Source organism: Schistocerca nitens, chromosome 9 (genome assembly GCF_023898315.1).
Source record: "Schistocerca nitens isolate TAMUIC-IGC-003100 chromosome 9, iqSchNite1.1, whole genome shotgun sequence".
NCBI lineage: Eukaryota > Metazoa > Arthropoda > Insecta > Orthoptera > Acrididae > Schistocerca > Schistocerca nitens.
The window spans coordinates 181,440,272-181,455,760 of record NC_064622.1 but is presented as its reverse complement, the minus strand read 5'-3'; positions in this window follow the sequence as shown (position 1 = coordinate 181,455,760).

Here is a 15,489-nt window from a genome sequence, read left to right as displayed (position 1 = left end):
GATACAGTAACATCGTATCCATCCAATGAGGTACAAAGAAAACAGTAGGTAGGCTACGCTAGACTGCACATTATGCTATGCGCAATAATTCTATTATGTATGACTATTATTCAAGCTTATCTTCACAGAGCCGCAACTTAAACCGAGGGGCAACGTTCACTTTAGAGAAGATGTTCAAAGCGACCACACTGCATTTGCAAACAGTTTGCCACTCGCTGAATCATACTTTTCTGGACCCTACAGAACACACCTGCATCCCCATTCGCCAAAGCGGCATGCACGCGAGCTATGTATAATGTGTGGAATCCAGAATTAGAGTCGTTGTTTGGAAGACTTGAGATCAAACAAGACAGAATGGAAAGATACCATTCCCTATGTTCAAAGCAGGGAGTAGAGTTTATGAGAATGGAGACATACCACCGGATGTTCATAAGAATACCATGAATAGATTTTCGAAAATAGCGAAGGCAGATGAATTCGAAAGCAACCGTTCAGTCACCGTGACCGTTCTTGTACCCAAGTTACTGACGAGAATGATGTATAGATGAAAGGAGAAAAAAACTGAGAACCTATTATACAAAGTTCAGTTTAGCTCTAGGAAAGATAAAACACCAGAAGGGCAGATCTGATGTTACGTCTGAGGAATACACAGAAAATCAAAACTCTTTCATGGAAATTTTTGACATATATACATTTTAAGTGAAGACATTGTATATCTCGAAAACTACACATCGGATCAGAAAAAGTTATAATTCATACCAAATACCAATTGTTTGCCTCGGAGAGGAATATCCAACGATACCACGCTGGACCCGTCACCCCACCCTGTGCGTAGGTGACAGGGAACAACATTGTAATAGTCAGTGGGAACTGCCAGTTTTTATGGCAGATTAATAGTACGGAAAAATCTACATACGTTTCGCCTGCAGCATTTTCTTCGTTTCTCCACAGATAGCGCTGTAGTCGGAGGAATAGTAATGGGTCGTAATTTCCAACATGCGACTCATTGGCTCTTGAGTATCCAATGGTATGTGGTAGCCCACATCCATGCTGCGATGGTAGGGAAGGCCAATATTTCACATCTTCTAATTGGAAATCCCATTCGCAACGCTGCATTCCTCTGGCAAATCAAACAGGGAAATGCTTGACGCGCCACCATGGCCGTGTAGCGAGCTACGACGTATCATAACAGGCAGTACACTGTGACCGGGTATCACCTATCGTCCAGACGTGGAACAGACAGCGGTTCTAAACATTACAACACTTCATGGTCTGCACACCTATCGTTAGGAGAACAGACGTTGAATGTTGCAACCACAGAAGAAAAAAATGTTCAAATATGTGTGAAATCTTATGGGACTTAACTACTAAGCTTACACACTACTTAACCTAAATTATCCTAAGGACAAACACACACACCCATGCCCGCGGGGGGACTCAAACCTCCACCGGGACCAGCCGCACAGTCCATGGCTGCAGCGCCTTAGACCGCTCGACTAATCCCGCGCGGCGCAACCACAGAACAAAAAATCGAAATGATCCTGATTTACAGAGAATGTAGGAGAAATTTTGAATCTGTTGTTGCCTTCTATGTCGAACGTTTTCCAGAGAAAGCTCTCTCTCATTTGTTCTTTTACGAGGTTGTGAACGCCTTGATGTTTGATGCCCGCGTACCGACCGGCAAAAGGGATCGAAGCAAACGTGTTACAGGAGAAAATAATGAATCAGCTGTACTAGCGGCAGTGCACCACAACCCACGAATAAGGACCCAACAATTACACCGCGATTCCAGTACGTCTGTAGGTGGTATTGTCACAATACTGCATCATCATAAGTATCATCCATAACAGGTGTCACTGCATCGGTAACTTCATGGCGCCAATTTCCGTAAGTGGGTAGTGTTTTCTGAATGGGCACGTCAACAAACGCAAACGACCCCCAAGTTCTTTTCCGAGGTACTATTTTCCGGTGAGTCTACATTAACAAACCGTTTTAGCGTTAACCAGCATAACATGCATTACTGCAGTGTAAATAATCCCCTCTTGTTACGCCAAGTTCAAAATCATTGTCCTTGGTCAGGTAATGTGTGGTGTGACACCTTGAGGATCAAACTCATTGGTCCGTATTTTATCGACGGCTCGTTGAATGGACGCAAATATCGAACGTTTTTGGAACAGGAACTACCGGTACAACTGCAAGATGGTGTCCTGGACGTTCGACAACGCATGAGGTTTCAACATGACGGTTGGCCAGTGCATAAAGCAATTGAAGCCCGGAAGGTACTAGACCGTGTTTACAATGCTGGGTGGATCGGCAGACTTGGCCCTATTAATGGGCCCGCTAGGTCGCAGGATTTGACGGGCCCGATTTCTTTCTGTGGTGGTATTTAAAAGATATGGTGCACCAGCAAGTGCCCACAAGCCGCGAAGACATGGTCGACCGCATAAAAATGCCTGTGCTGACATTCCCAAAGATATGCTTCTCTCCTGTGTGCGGTCATTTGGAAAGCGGATTATTAAACATAAAGAGGTTGGTGGTACTATATTTGAGCACTTACTCCAATTAGAAAAGTAGAGCAACGTTCGCCTAGATCCACAGCCACAGTTGTACGTCGAGTAGTCAGTCCCCTGTTCGATATGTCGGGGGAATACAACGTGCCATTGGATATTCAAGGGCCATTAATTAGGATGTCGTAAATAAAGAATGTGTACCCATTTCTGTTCCTCCGATTACAGCGTAATCTGTGGCGAGACGAAGAAAATGCTTCAGACGCAACGTATGTAGGTCATTACGTAGAATTATAATCTGCACTAAAAAAACAGGGGTTCCCATTGAGGATTTCAAAGTTGACCCCCGCCACCCACGCACGGGCTGGACTGGGGAGTCGAATGTTTAATTACCTCCACCCCCCCCCCCCCCCCCCCCGTCTCCCCAGACAAACAGATGAGAACTATGACTTCTTTTTTATCCGACGTGTAGTTTTCGAGGTATTTCAATGTCTTCATTTAAAATAAAAATGCCAAATATAATTATGATTTTCTTTACGGATTCCTTACACGTAACATCAGAACTGCCCTTCTGGTATTTTCTCTTTCCTAAACTCAAACTGATCTTAATCTTACAGCGTGTCAGTTATCTTCTTCTTTCTTCTATACATTATTCTTTACAGTAACTTGGGTATAAGAGCTGTCATGGTGATTGTAAAAAAGTTTTTGCATTATTCTACCGAAAGACTTCCACCCGGCGAACGGTCTACCCGACGGGAGGCCCTAGTCACACGACTATTTTCGGAAATATTTTGATGTTATTCTTAGGTAAGTCCGGTGGAATGTCTCCATTCTCATAAACTCTACTCACTAATATGAACTATATGTGTTTCCCTGAAATGATTTCAAAAATTTATGGGGAATTTTGTCGTCCCATTCTGTCTTTTTTGAACTCAAGTCTTCAAAATTACGACTCTAGTGCTCGATTCCAATTCACCCTCTGTTTCTTACTCTATGACAATATAAGGTAGTTCATCCACTTTGCAGAAGCTTGCCACTGAACGTTGGCAGCTATTCTCTATATTTCTCGCACTAGGATTTCGAAATAAGTAATACGAGAAAAACAGACGAGCCACGGAAGAGCTATGCAAATTGGTCACAAATTGATATTCATACAGGTATCAAAGTAAAATGATAAACTGTAAACATTAGCGACCGATGGGAGTGTGTGATACTGTAGAGCAATTTCGCAGCACAGCTGGCAAGGATGGTAAACAAGAGACATGTCGATATGTAACACCCCACCCGTTGCTTGTCCGATTTTGCGTGTGGCAAACAACTTACCGAGAAATTGTGTGTGGAACTGTACGCAAAAATGGAAATCGCTAGATTTAAATGTGGCCCTGTCACCCCTAATTGATCTGTGGTGGTAGTGTTGACGATAAATCACACCTATTGTTCCTTCCAAACATGAAAGATCACGAACACTGAGGGTGTTCAATGACATCAAACACATACACAAAAGTAAAAAATAAGCATAAGGATGAATTCAGGGTGAACTACTGAATGTAAAGGCTCCATTGAATCAAAATAATTTTATTATAAACTTCAGATCAATGCTGATAAAGCACAATGAACGATTTACAAACTACCCTCGTATATGGCACAGTGAACTGTTACAAAACCGGTACCACACGCGCTCTCTTACAAATTGGCTGACCAACTGACATCGACACAAACGTAAAATACGAAGAACCACTACACCCCAAAGTATCGTGAAACCTCTGTGGAAAAAGCAGTTGCACGTGATCCAGCTGTCTTAACGTTACCCCTAACAGGCCAAAGCGGGAGCGATCTCACCGTAATATTCCTGTTGCAGAGGTGGTCTCCGATGGCGACGGCGCGGCCGTGCTGCCGGCGGGTGGCGTCTCGGAAAGTACAGTCCAGCAGTATATGGACAACAGACTGCTGTCCGTAAAGTTCTCTAATTGCAACAGTCTTTCCGTCAGTAATGAGCTGAAGCGGCTAACGTCGTCTCAGAACGAAAGACCAAGAAGGGAGACGACTTGGCTGACGTCCTCTCAGTACGAGAGCCCAGAACGGAAGACCTATATATAGAGTCAAGCAAAATCGCTCTTCACCTCTGTTTTCCCACCTCAACTTTTACCGAGCGAAACGCATCACTAGAAGCTCTCAAAATACCCACTTTGCCAGTGCCGACCAATGAATGGCTTGGGAATAGAACTCTTTTCCACAACTCATCCCTTTCTACAAAATTTCACAAGTAAACTCTGCCCACGCTGGCTGGGAAGAACCACGTTTACTGGAATCTTTCTCCTAAGAGACCGCTCGAGATTTTCCCGGCAAGATTCCCCGTTGTAGCGAACACAGACTCCTGCATTGAAAGTTTTTGTTATTCGGAACTTCCGGACAGCCCAACTTGAGTTACTCGAAGGCGTAAAATTAGTGGGGCATAGGCGAGAGCACGCACAGGAACGCCTGTCCAGTTATCCACTGCTATGTTTGGTAAACACTTGAACACATGTCGCCACGCGTCCCTCAGAAGCTGGCGGCCGCTGTGGCCTCTCTAAACGGATTACAGAACTTCCCCACTTCATCATTCATACCGTTAGGCTGTTGGCTTCGGCGCCTAGCCGGGGAGGTAGCCGAGGTCTGTTCAGCATACTGCCTCTCTACAAAATCTAATAGTTACAAAATCGAGTAATTCTCGCCGTAGTACCTAACCAGCGTGCCGATGCGTTTCCACATACATTACTGGCCATTAAAAATGCTACACAAAGAAGAAATGCAGATGATAAACGGGTATTCATTGGACAGATATATTATACTAGAATTGACATGTGATTACATTTTCACGCAATTTGGGTGCATAGATCCTGAGAAATCAGTACCCAGAACAACCACCTATGGCCGTAATAACGGCCTTTATACGCCTCGTCATTGAGTCAAACAGAGCTTCGATGGCGTATACAGGTACAGCTGCCCATGCAGCTTCAACACAATACGACAGTTCATCAAGAGTAATTACTGGCGTATTGTGACGAGCCAATTGCTCGGCCACTATTGACCAGACGTTTTCAGTTGGTGAGAGATCTGGAGAATGTGCTGGCCAGGGCGGCAGTTGAATATTTTCTGTATCCAGAAAGGCCCGTACAGGACCCGCAACACGCGGTCGTGCATTATCCTGCTGAAATGTAGGGTTTCACAGGGATCGAATGAAGGGTAGAGGCACGGGTCGTAACACATCTGCAATGTAACGTCCACTGTTCAAATTGCCGTCAGTGCGAACAAGAGGTGACCGAGACGTGTAACCAATGGCACCCCATACCATCACGCCAGGTGATACGCCAGTATGGCGATGACGAATACACGCTTACAATGTGCGTTCACCGCGATGTCGCCAAACACAGATGCGACCATCATAATGCTGTAAACAGAACCTGGATTCACCCGAAAAAATGACGTTTTGCCATTCGTGCACCCAGGTTCGTCGTTGAGTACACCATCGCAGGCGCTCCTGTCTGTGATACAGTGTCAAGGGTAACCGCAGCCGTGGTCTGCGAGCTGATAGTCCATGCTGCTGCAAACGTCGTCGAACTGTTCGTGCAGATTGTTGTTGTCTTGCAAACGTCCCCATCTGTTGACTCATGGATCGAGACGTGGCTGTACGATCCGTTACAGCCATGCGGATAAGATGCCTGTCATCTTGACTGCTAGTGATACGAGGTCGTTGGGATCCAGCACGGCGTTCCGTATTACCATCCTGGACCTACCGATTGCATATTCTGCTAACAGTCATTGAATCTCGACCAACGCGAGCAGCAATGTCGCGATACGATAAACCTCAATCGTGATAGGCTACAATCTGACCTTTATCAAAGTCGGAAACGTGATAGTGCGCATTTCTCCCCCTTACACGAGGCATCACAACAAAGTTTCTCCAGGCAACGCCGGTCAACTGTTGTTTGTGTATAAGAAATCGGTTGTAAACTTTCCTCATGTCAGCACGTTGCAGGTGTCGCCACCGGCGCCAACCTTGTGTGAATGCTCTGAAAAGCTAATCATTTGCATATCACAGCATCTTCTTCCTGTCGGTTAAATTTCGCGTCTGTAGCACGTCACCTTCGTGTTGTAGCAATATTAATGGCCAGTAGTGTAGATTTCCTACACCATAATCTAATTACTCCAACAAACAACAACTACTTATCTGCAAAGTGATTGCGCCGTTGTCAGTCGTTTTTATTGACCTAAAGTGGTCGCAAAGTGATTACAGCCACGTTAAACGGACTCACCGTTGCCACCTTACAGATACCATGTCGCAAAGTCTTTTAGAATTTCAATCCGTATACTCAGTTTGATAGTAAATATGCCTCACAGACGGATACTTGCACAATATATTCACATTTCAACATTTGAGACAGGACGTGTAGTTGGGCTGTACATTTGAATATGAGCGATGCCACTATTCAACGAAGCTAGCAGGAATGGATTAGCCATGGCTGAGCACAGCATCGAGAAGGAAGCGGTGGACCTACATAGATGACAGAACGAGCGGACCGACAAATCTGCAGAGAGGCACTCACAGCCCGGGATTCATGCTATCCATCGATGCGATGTGTCACTGGTGCTTCAGTGACCACAAGGACCATTAATAGGAGGCTCACAGAGAGCGGGCTGGGATCACGGTGATTCTTCCACCGACAACCATTGACATCTGGACACCAACAAGCCCTTTGCAGTGGTGTCGGGCACATTCGGCCTGGAATCGCATTGAACGAAGTAAAAGTGTCTTCAGCTGTGAGTCTCGCTTTGAACTGAGCGCCGATATCAGCGAAGACTTGTCTCGAGGCGCCCCGGACAGCGTTGGGGTATCGACGTGGCTGTCGACCGCCGTGCTCGTACGGCCTTACAGCCAGTAGTGGCGGCCAGGGGTGCCGTTTCATTCTTAGTAGGATCCGTCTGTTTGTCATCCGCGACACAATCAAAGCACAACGAGACGTCCACGTTATTCTACGATCCATTTCATTGCCTTTAATGGCAACCCTTTTTGTGCATACATTGCAGCAAGATAACGCCCGCCCGTACACGGATATACACTACTGGCCATTAAAATTACCACGCGACGAAGATGACGTGCTACAGACGCGAAATTTAAGCGACAGGAAGAAGATGCTGTGATATGCAAATGATTAGCTTTTCAGATCATTCACACAAGTTTGGCACCGGTGGCGACACCTACAACGTGCTGACATGTGGAAAGTTTCCAACTGAATTCTCATACGCAAACACCAGTTCACCAGCGTTGCCTGGTGAAACGTTGTTGTGACGCCTCGTGTAAGCAGGAGAAATGCGTACCATCACGTTTCCGACTTTGATAAAGGTCAGATTGTAGCCTATCGCGATTGCGGTTATCGTATCGTGACATTGCTGTTCGAGTTGGTCGAGATCCAATGACTGTTAGCAGAATATGGAATCGATGGGTTCAGCAGGGTAATACGAAACGCCGTGCTGGATCCCAAAGGCCTCGTATCACTAGCAGTCGAGATGACAGGTATCTTATCCGCATGGCTGTAACGGATCGTGCAGCCACATCTCGATCCCTGAGTCAACAGATGGGGACGTCTGTAAGACAACAACCATCTGCACGAACAGTTCGACGACGATTGCAGCAGCGTGGACTATCAGTCGGAGACCATGGCTGCGGTTACCTGCGGGTACCGTTGACGCTGCATCACAGACAGGAGCGCCTGCGATGGTGTACTCAACGACGAACTTGGGTGCACGAATGGCAAAATGTCATTTTTTTTGGATGAATCCAGGTTCTGTTTAAAGCATCATGATGGTCGCATCCGTATTTGGCAACATCGCGGTGAAAGCACGTTGGAAGCTTGTATTCGTCATCGCCACACTGGCGTATCACCCGTCGTGATGGTATGGGGTGCCATTGGTTACACATTCTGTCACTTGTTCGCATTGACGGCACTTTGAACAGTGGTCGTTACATTCCAGATGCGTTACGTCCCGTGGCTGTACCTTTCATTCGATCCCTGCGAAACCCTACATTTCAGCAGGATAATGCACGACCGCATGTTGCAGGTCTTGTACGGGCATTTCTGGATACAGAAAATGTTCCACTGTTGCCCTGGCCAGCACATTCTCCAGATCTCTCACCAATTGAAAACGTCTGATCAATGGTGGCCGAGCAACTGGCTCGTCACAATACGCCAGTCACTACTCTTGATGAACTGTGGTATGGTGTTGAAGCTGCATGGGCAGCTGTACCTGTATACGCCATCCAAGTTCTGTTTGACTCAATGTTTCAAGGCCGTTATTACAGCCACAGGTGGTTGTTCTAGGTACTGATTTCTCAGGATCTATGCACCCAAATTGCGTGAAAATGTAATCATATGTCAGTTCTAGTATAATATATTTGTCCATTGAATACTTGTTTATCATCTGCATTTCTTCTTGGTGTAGCAATTTTAATTGGCCAGTAGAGTAGTTTATGCTGCTTGTCTTCGCCCGTTAGAGAAGTTGTCGAATCTCTCCCCAGTTGAAAACGTTTGAGCGTTCGTGTTTTGTTGCTCTAACGCGCCAGTTGGACAGAATCTGATATCATACCTCTCAGGAGGATGTCCAATAACTCTGTCAATTGGTGCCAAGCAGAACATCCGCTTGCAGAAGATACAGAGGTGGACCAACTCATTATTGACTTGCAGTTTGAGAAGCTCTTTCTCTTGAGTAAATCATCCTTCCTTTCTGACTTCGTAATAATTTGTTTATCTGTAAATGTACATCACATCTACCGAGTTCTTTCCCTTTCGGGTAACTCCTCCGTAGTGAGTCCAGTTTTTGTTCTTGTTTAAGTTGTAGTAATTGAAACGTCAATTTTCCCAGTATTATCTGGTGGTGTATCCATTCGCTCCATCGATACAACACTCCTTTAACACTTTCTGGACGAAAGGTGAGCCTGTGAAATATGAACTAAACGTTCCTTGGGTTTCATTATGTCTGTTTTATAGAGAAATTTATTTGATTCCTACTTAATTTTCCGTGTTACTGAAATTACTCTTGTTCGTTAACATTATCCACGTTTCTTCCATAGATTTGTGTGATTTTTATCGCAAATGAAATTCAATCCTCTTTACTGATTTTACACTAACAAACGTCATAACCTTTCCTTAAATAATTATGTCTGTCGCTCACTGAAAATATGAATGGCAGCAGCAGTTTTGTTTTATTGCAGTTGATAGGTAACGACACATTTGTATGTACTTAGACCTTAACAGTTTTGTAATACACATTCTTTTTCAAAGTTCACAATTTATTCATCGATCATTTTAGTCAAAAGTTCAAAATTGGATAACACCTTATCTCATGAAACTGGACATTGTAGCTTGGTGGACAGGATCTAATTTATTGACGTATGTTTTACTAATTCTGCGCTAAATAAAATGACAAAGCTGTCTTAGTATGTAGTGTGATCAAGAAAATTTTAATAAATAAGGTAGTGAAGGTCACGTATGTTTTATAGCAAGGACTTAGGAATGGTCCACTAAATCAGTTTTCCATAATTTTAATAGAAGGATGCGCTAGAAGGTTTTTTTTTAACGGTATTCTCGCATTGTTACTCTTGAGTGATTGAGGAGATCTTGGGATATATCTGCGTGGAAATTCGGAAGAGACCGTGGTGACGGTGCCTTCGAAATATAATCTGACATTTTTTCACAGTGGAACCTCGCTGTGAATTGCAAGTGGAAACTTCAAGAAAAGTAAAGAACGTCACAGTGTCCGAGATGTGCGGCTGTGGAACACGGTCAGGTGCCGCGCGGCACACTGGGAGAAGAGTGTAGGAGGGTCGCTGCTCGGCTTACACCGCTTGTGGTCGAACGACAGTCGAAACCCGAGCTGTGGGCTGAGTAGAGAGGCAGGCGAGCGCCGGAGCTGTTTGCTCTCCTGACACTCTGCTTTTGTCAAGGATTACCCTTACAAGCTACACATGTTACGTTTTAAGTGGACTACGGACTGACATCTACGGCACAATTATTAACCTGACTCCATTGTAACAGCGTCTTTTCCTTCAACAAAAATCTCCTACCGTTCCACCGACAGATTTCAGGTTCATGATTTTTAGGTTATCTGTATAACAGAAATCCATGTGTGTTAGTTGCATGCTGATCACACAGGCACTCTTAACCTGAAACAAGCAGACATGGTCCACCGCAGGGTACTATTTTTATTCCTTTCTGGTTTCTGATATACACAAATGATTTTTCTATTAAACTGTCGTATATGATAATTTTTGTCGATAGTAAACATATGGAAATAAAAATTAGAACCAGTATTCTTACTGCAAAGGGTGCTGATGGAATAATGGCTACATCAACATATGGTCATGGCAAATGTATTATCATTACCTTTTGAAACAGTACCGAGAATTCTGAACTTCTTCCAATACTCTACAAGGTAAGGAAATAGTTTATGCAAACAACGAAAAACAAACATTAAATAGTGTTCAGCTTTTAGGACTCAAGATAGATGACAGTGATGGTATTTTATACAGTTTCAGCAGCTGTAGTTGCATTTATTGAAATAATCAGCAACCAGTTACACAGAAGAAATTTTATTTCCTTAACCGGTTTCAGGTCATTAGGGCCCTTCTTCAGAAGCTTATATTTATCGCATTATTTGCGACTGCCCAAATTAATGCAATAGTTATATCCCTCTGAAAACGCACCAAGTACCTGACACCAGTTAAGAAAATTTCTTTTACGCAACTGGCTGCTAATTAATCAATAAAAATAACTGTGACAATTGAAAATTCCAAACATTGGAATTTACAAAGCGTTCTAGTTCACCTACGCATAGTTACAGCTATATGCTGTTATTTATTATTAAATTTTAAATACGTACATTAAACATCATGTTATAGACTAAATTTATCAGAAACACAACTATCAGGAATATTACTTCCTGAGTTCAGGATCATGTTCTAAGAATTAAATGTGATTTACTTTTAATACTTCGCTCATAAAATCTGTAAAAAACGGTTCGTGTTTGGCACATTTTTTACAAAATATAACTCTGCCCCAAAAATATCAGAAGTTGACATTCAGCCAACAAATGGTTCAAATGGCTCTGAGCACTATGGGACTTAACATCTGTGGTCATCAGTCCCCTAGAACTCAGAACTACTTAAACCTAACTAACCTAAGGACATCACACACATCCATGCCCGAGGCAGGATTCGAACCTACGACCGTAGCGGTCACGCGGTTTCAGACTGATGCGCCTAGAACCGCACGGCCACACCGGCCGGCCATTCAGCTAACAACTATGGCCTCTGATAATAGAGAACACTATCTGCAACCCCGTGAACAACAGCAGCAACCACAATAATACCATTAATCGATCATAATGTAAAACCCTGCACACCATTATTGCATCTAGTACTGCACCACCAGTCTCTAGTTCATTTAAAATTAGTTAATTCTTTATCGTGTTGCTCTCCTCTCCTTCTGTTGCACTTTTTTGTAGCGAACTCGAAGCATGAGTCAGTATCTCCAATTCTACTGATTAAAGACACCTTTGACACCATACGCTTAAGGGAAAGGTTTATTTAAAATTTTGGATTAACAGGCTCCGTGATAAACTATATGTTTCATGGAGTTTGGATTTGACACTATACATGGCGATACAGCGACCGGACGCGGACTCGATGGAATCGAAAATCCTCAATTTCTACGAACTTCCATAACATAAACCGTAGGTTGCACAAGGATTCAGAACATTCGTCCACGTAACACAAGATTTTATGTCTAATTTTTGCTGTATAGCGATTCAAGATTGGTGCAGCCATTTAGCCGCGGTCCATATTATTTCAGGAAGAGAATGCTTCAACGTGTTCCAAAGTGACTGATATCACGTACTCGAAATTAATGCATCTAGGAGTTATCTGTACTCCCAGACTGGGTGACAGGTTGTAGGTGATGAAGATGTCATATTATGGATACGAAGTCTTTTGCGGCGGAGTGCTTGGATAAAATGTTCTCGGTTAATATTCCGCAACAAATTAGGATGAAATCTCATATTTCTTGCGAATGACGTGTCTCCTGCTGAAAATATTCATTGGGGTGCACCACACGCTCCATGTCTCAAAAGATGCCGATGTCATCTGAATTTGATGCGTCAAGTCAGCCGAGATTTTTTGATCCCAAATGTCTTTTTATTATTGCGGGTAATATGCTAGCGGAATTCTGACATGCTGGGATCCTGCTCGTTTTCTAAGTAATTAAGATGTCAGTCAGTGGAAGTGTTGCAACCTGAAACATACTGCTGGCTAGGCTACACACGATACACACTCAGTACTCACTAATATCTGTGACTTTTCGATTGTCTCCCACGTGTAGTTACGTATTAGGTTTTGTCATGGTTCATGTCGTTTCATTATAGATTAATTCGATATCATATAATGAGGAGTAACGTGACTTATGTAATGCTTTGCTGTTTCTTGTATTCTGATCTGTCACTAACAGCCGGCAGGAGTGGCCGAGCTGTTTTAGGCGCTTCAGTCTGGAACCGCGCGACCGCTATGGTCGCAGGTTCGAATCCTGCCTCGGGCATGGATGTGTGTGATGTCCTTAAGTTAGTTAGGTTTAAGTAGTTTTAAGTTCTAGGAGACTGATGACCTCAGATGTTAAGTCCCATAGTGCTCAGGGCCATTTGAACCTTTTTTTTTGTTACTAACATGAGAAGCGCATTATGACCTACTATGATTAATTATATTACATAAAGTTCTAATGTATCATTCTATTTACCTTAAGCTCTTGACACTTGAAACTGACCTGGATGCTTGAATCTAGTAGTTCATAAGGAGAAATTTTTTAAATGCAAGTGAAGTAATTATTTAAGAATGCTAAGTCTGCTCCACTTATACAATAACCGAATTTTCAAAACCGGGACTATAACCGAAGTGAGACTCATGCCCGAGAACTCTGCTTTACTGGGAAGTGATGATACGGTAAATTTTGATTGAGAAATATTTCAGTGCTGATACTCCGTTCATACATACATCTCTAAGAGGGGAGTGATGACGTGTTTGCAGATTTTTCACGCTAAACATAAACGTACGAGAAGTTGTGCGACACGCCAGTCGTGGAGCACTCTACGAGAGCTGTATGGCGTCTCATCAAACATAGAGACGTGTGGTGCACCAAAATGTGCGCACAATTCATATGCTGACAGCTCTATTTTGTCTTGCTGTGAACGCCGGATACCAGTCCTGTTGCTGAATGCTCACTCTTGGTCTAACTTGTACTGGTCAGCAACGAACATTTCCTGTGTAATAGTACTGTTACCAATGGCTTTAAATGACAGTCAGTGGCATCTGCAACAGCGCTGAGAGTTCGCTGTGGGAATGTTCTCCAAAGAGTGCAGTGATTCTACCTTCTACAACAAAATCATAATGGCATCTATGTTGAATTTCGTTGTAATGCTCAGCACGTAAAGGTCACGTAAATTTGCATACAAAGTTGGAACAATCCTAATTATCTTGCAGATGAGAACAAGTATTACGTATTGTTTGCAATTGAATTTTTATTGTTTCCGAAAAAAAGTGTTTCGCTTATTTTTAATAGATATTTCCAGTGGACTACTGATTCATAAAAGAACTGATTGTTTACTTAACTGTAAATATTTGTCTGTAAAGGTATGTAAATTTCAATTTTAGGGTATCTTAATATTTACATAATTTACAAGTACAAGATTGTGATTCAGGACTTAATTTTTGTCTTATATGCATTGTGTGTGTCTATTGGCTCTTATGGTAACAATTTTGAACTCAAATGTGTTTCAAATGGTTTGCAATAAGTCGAATATCACGCTCTTGCTGTTCACTAAACATGACTTTCCAATTACGTGCCGGCCGGAGTGGCCGATCGGTTCTAGGCGCTACAGTCTGGAACCGCGTGACCGCTACGGTCGCAGGTTCGAATCCTGCCTCGGGCATGGATGTGTGTGATGTCCTTAGGTTAGTTAGGTTTATGTAGTTCTAAGTTCTAGGGGACTGATGACCTCAGAAGTTAAGTCCCATAGTGCTTAGAGCAATGTGAACCTTTTTTTTTCAACTACGTTAACGGAGGGAGCGTGGGAACTATAGAGGATATCAGTAGAATGAAGTATTAGGGTGGAGAGGAGTCGACGGTGAGTGAGTAAAGTGGTAATGGGGACGTTCTGGCCATATTACTTTTTTTTATTGTGTGTGTGTGTGTGTGTGTGTGTGTGTCTGTGTGTGTGTATGAGCGTGTACGTGTGAGCGTGAGTGCATGTGCGTATGCTTGTATGTATATGCGTGTGTGTATGTGTTTTCCTTGGGTTTTGGCACGTACATATTATTGGGAATCTTAATTTTCGTTTCTTATACAATACGATCGTTAGTTGTAAGGTTGAAATCCTTCGTAAAAGAATCGGTGAGATATTCTACAATCGAATGGTAAGTCGGCGGGAATCGGCTTGCGTTGTAAGCACGCTTATGCCAACCACCTCTTCTATTTCGTGAACGGTTTCAGATATCAGAACGTACATCCGTAACTGATAGTATGTTAGGGAGCACGTAATATTTTGTATCTATAATGCACTGAATTCTGGCATCAACCAAAAAAATGGTTCAAGTGGCTCTAAGCACTATGGGACTTAACTTCTGAGGTCATCAGTCCCCTAGACTTAGCACTACGTAAACCTAACTAACCTAAGGACATCACACACATCCACGCCCGAGGCAGGATTCTAACCTGCGACCGTAGCAGTCGCGTGGTTGTAGACTATAGGGTCTAGCACCGCTCGGCCACTCCGGCCGGCAATAGTTCTTGGATAGACAATTACAGTGATCTAGTGCTTGGTAATGTTGACGTTGAAAGCTTTCGCAAAAGAATCCGAGAAAGGTACTAAAATTGGAAAGCAATGCAACCACAGTCGGTATTGCGGT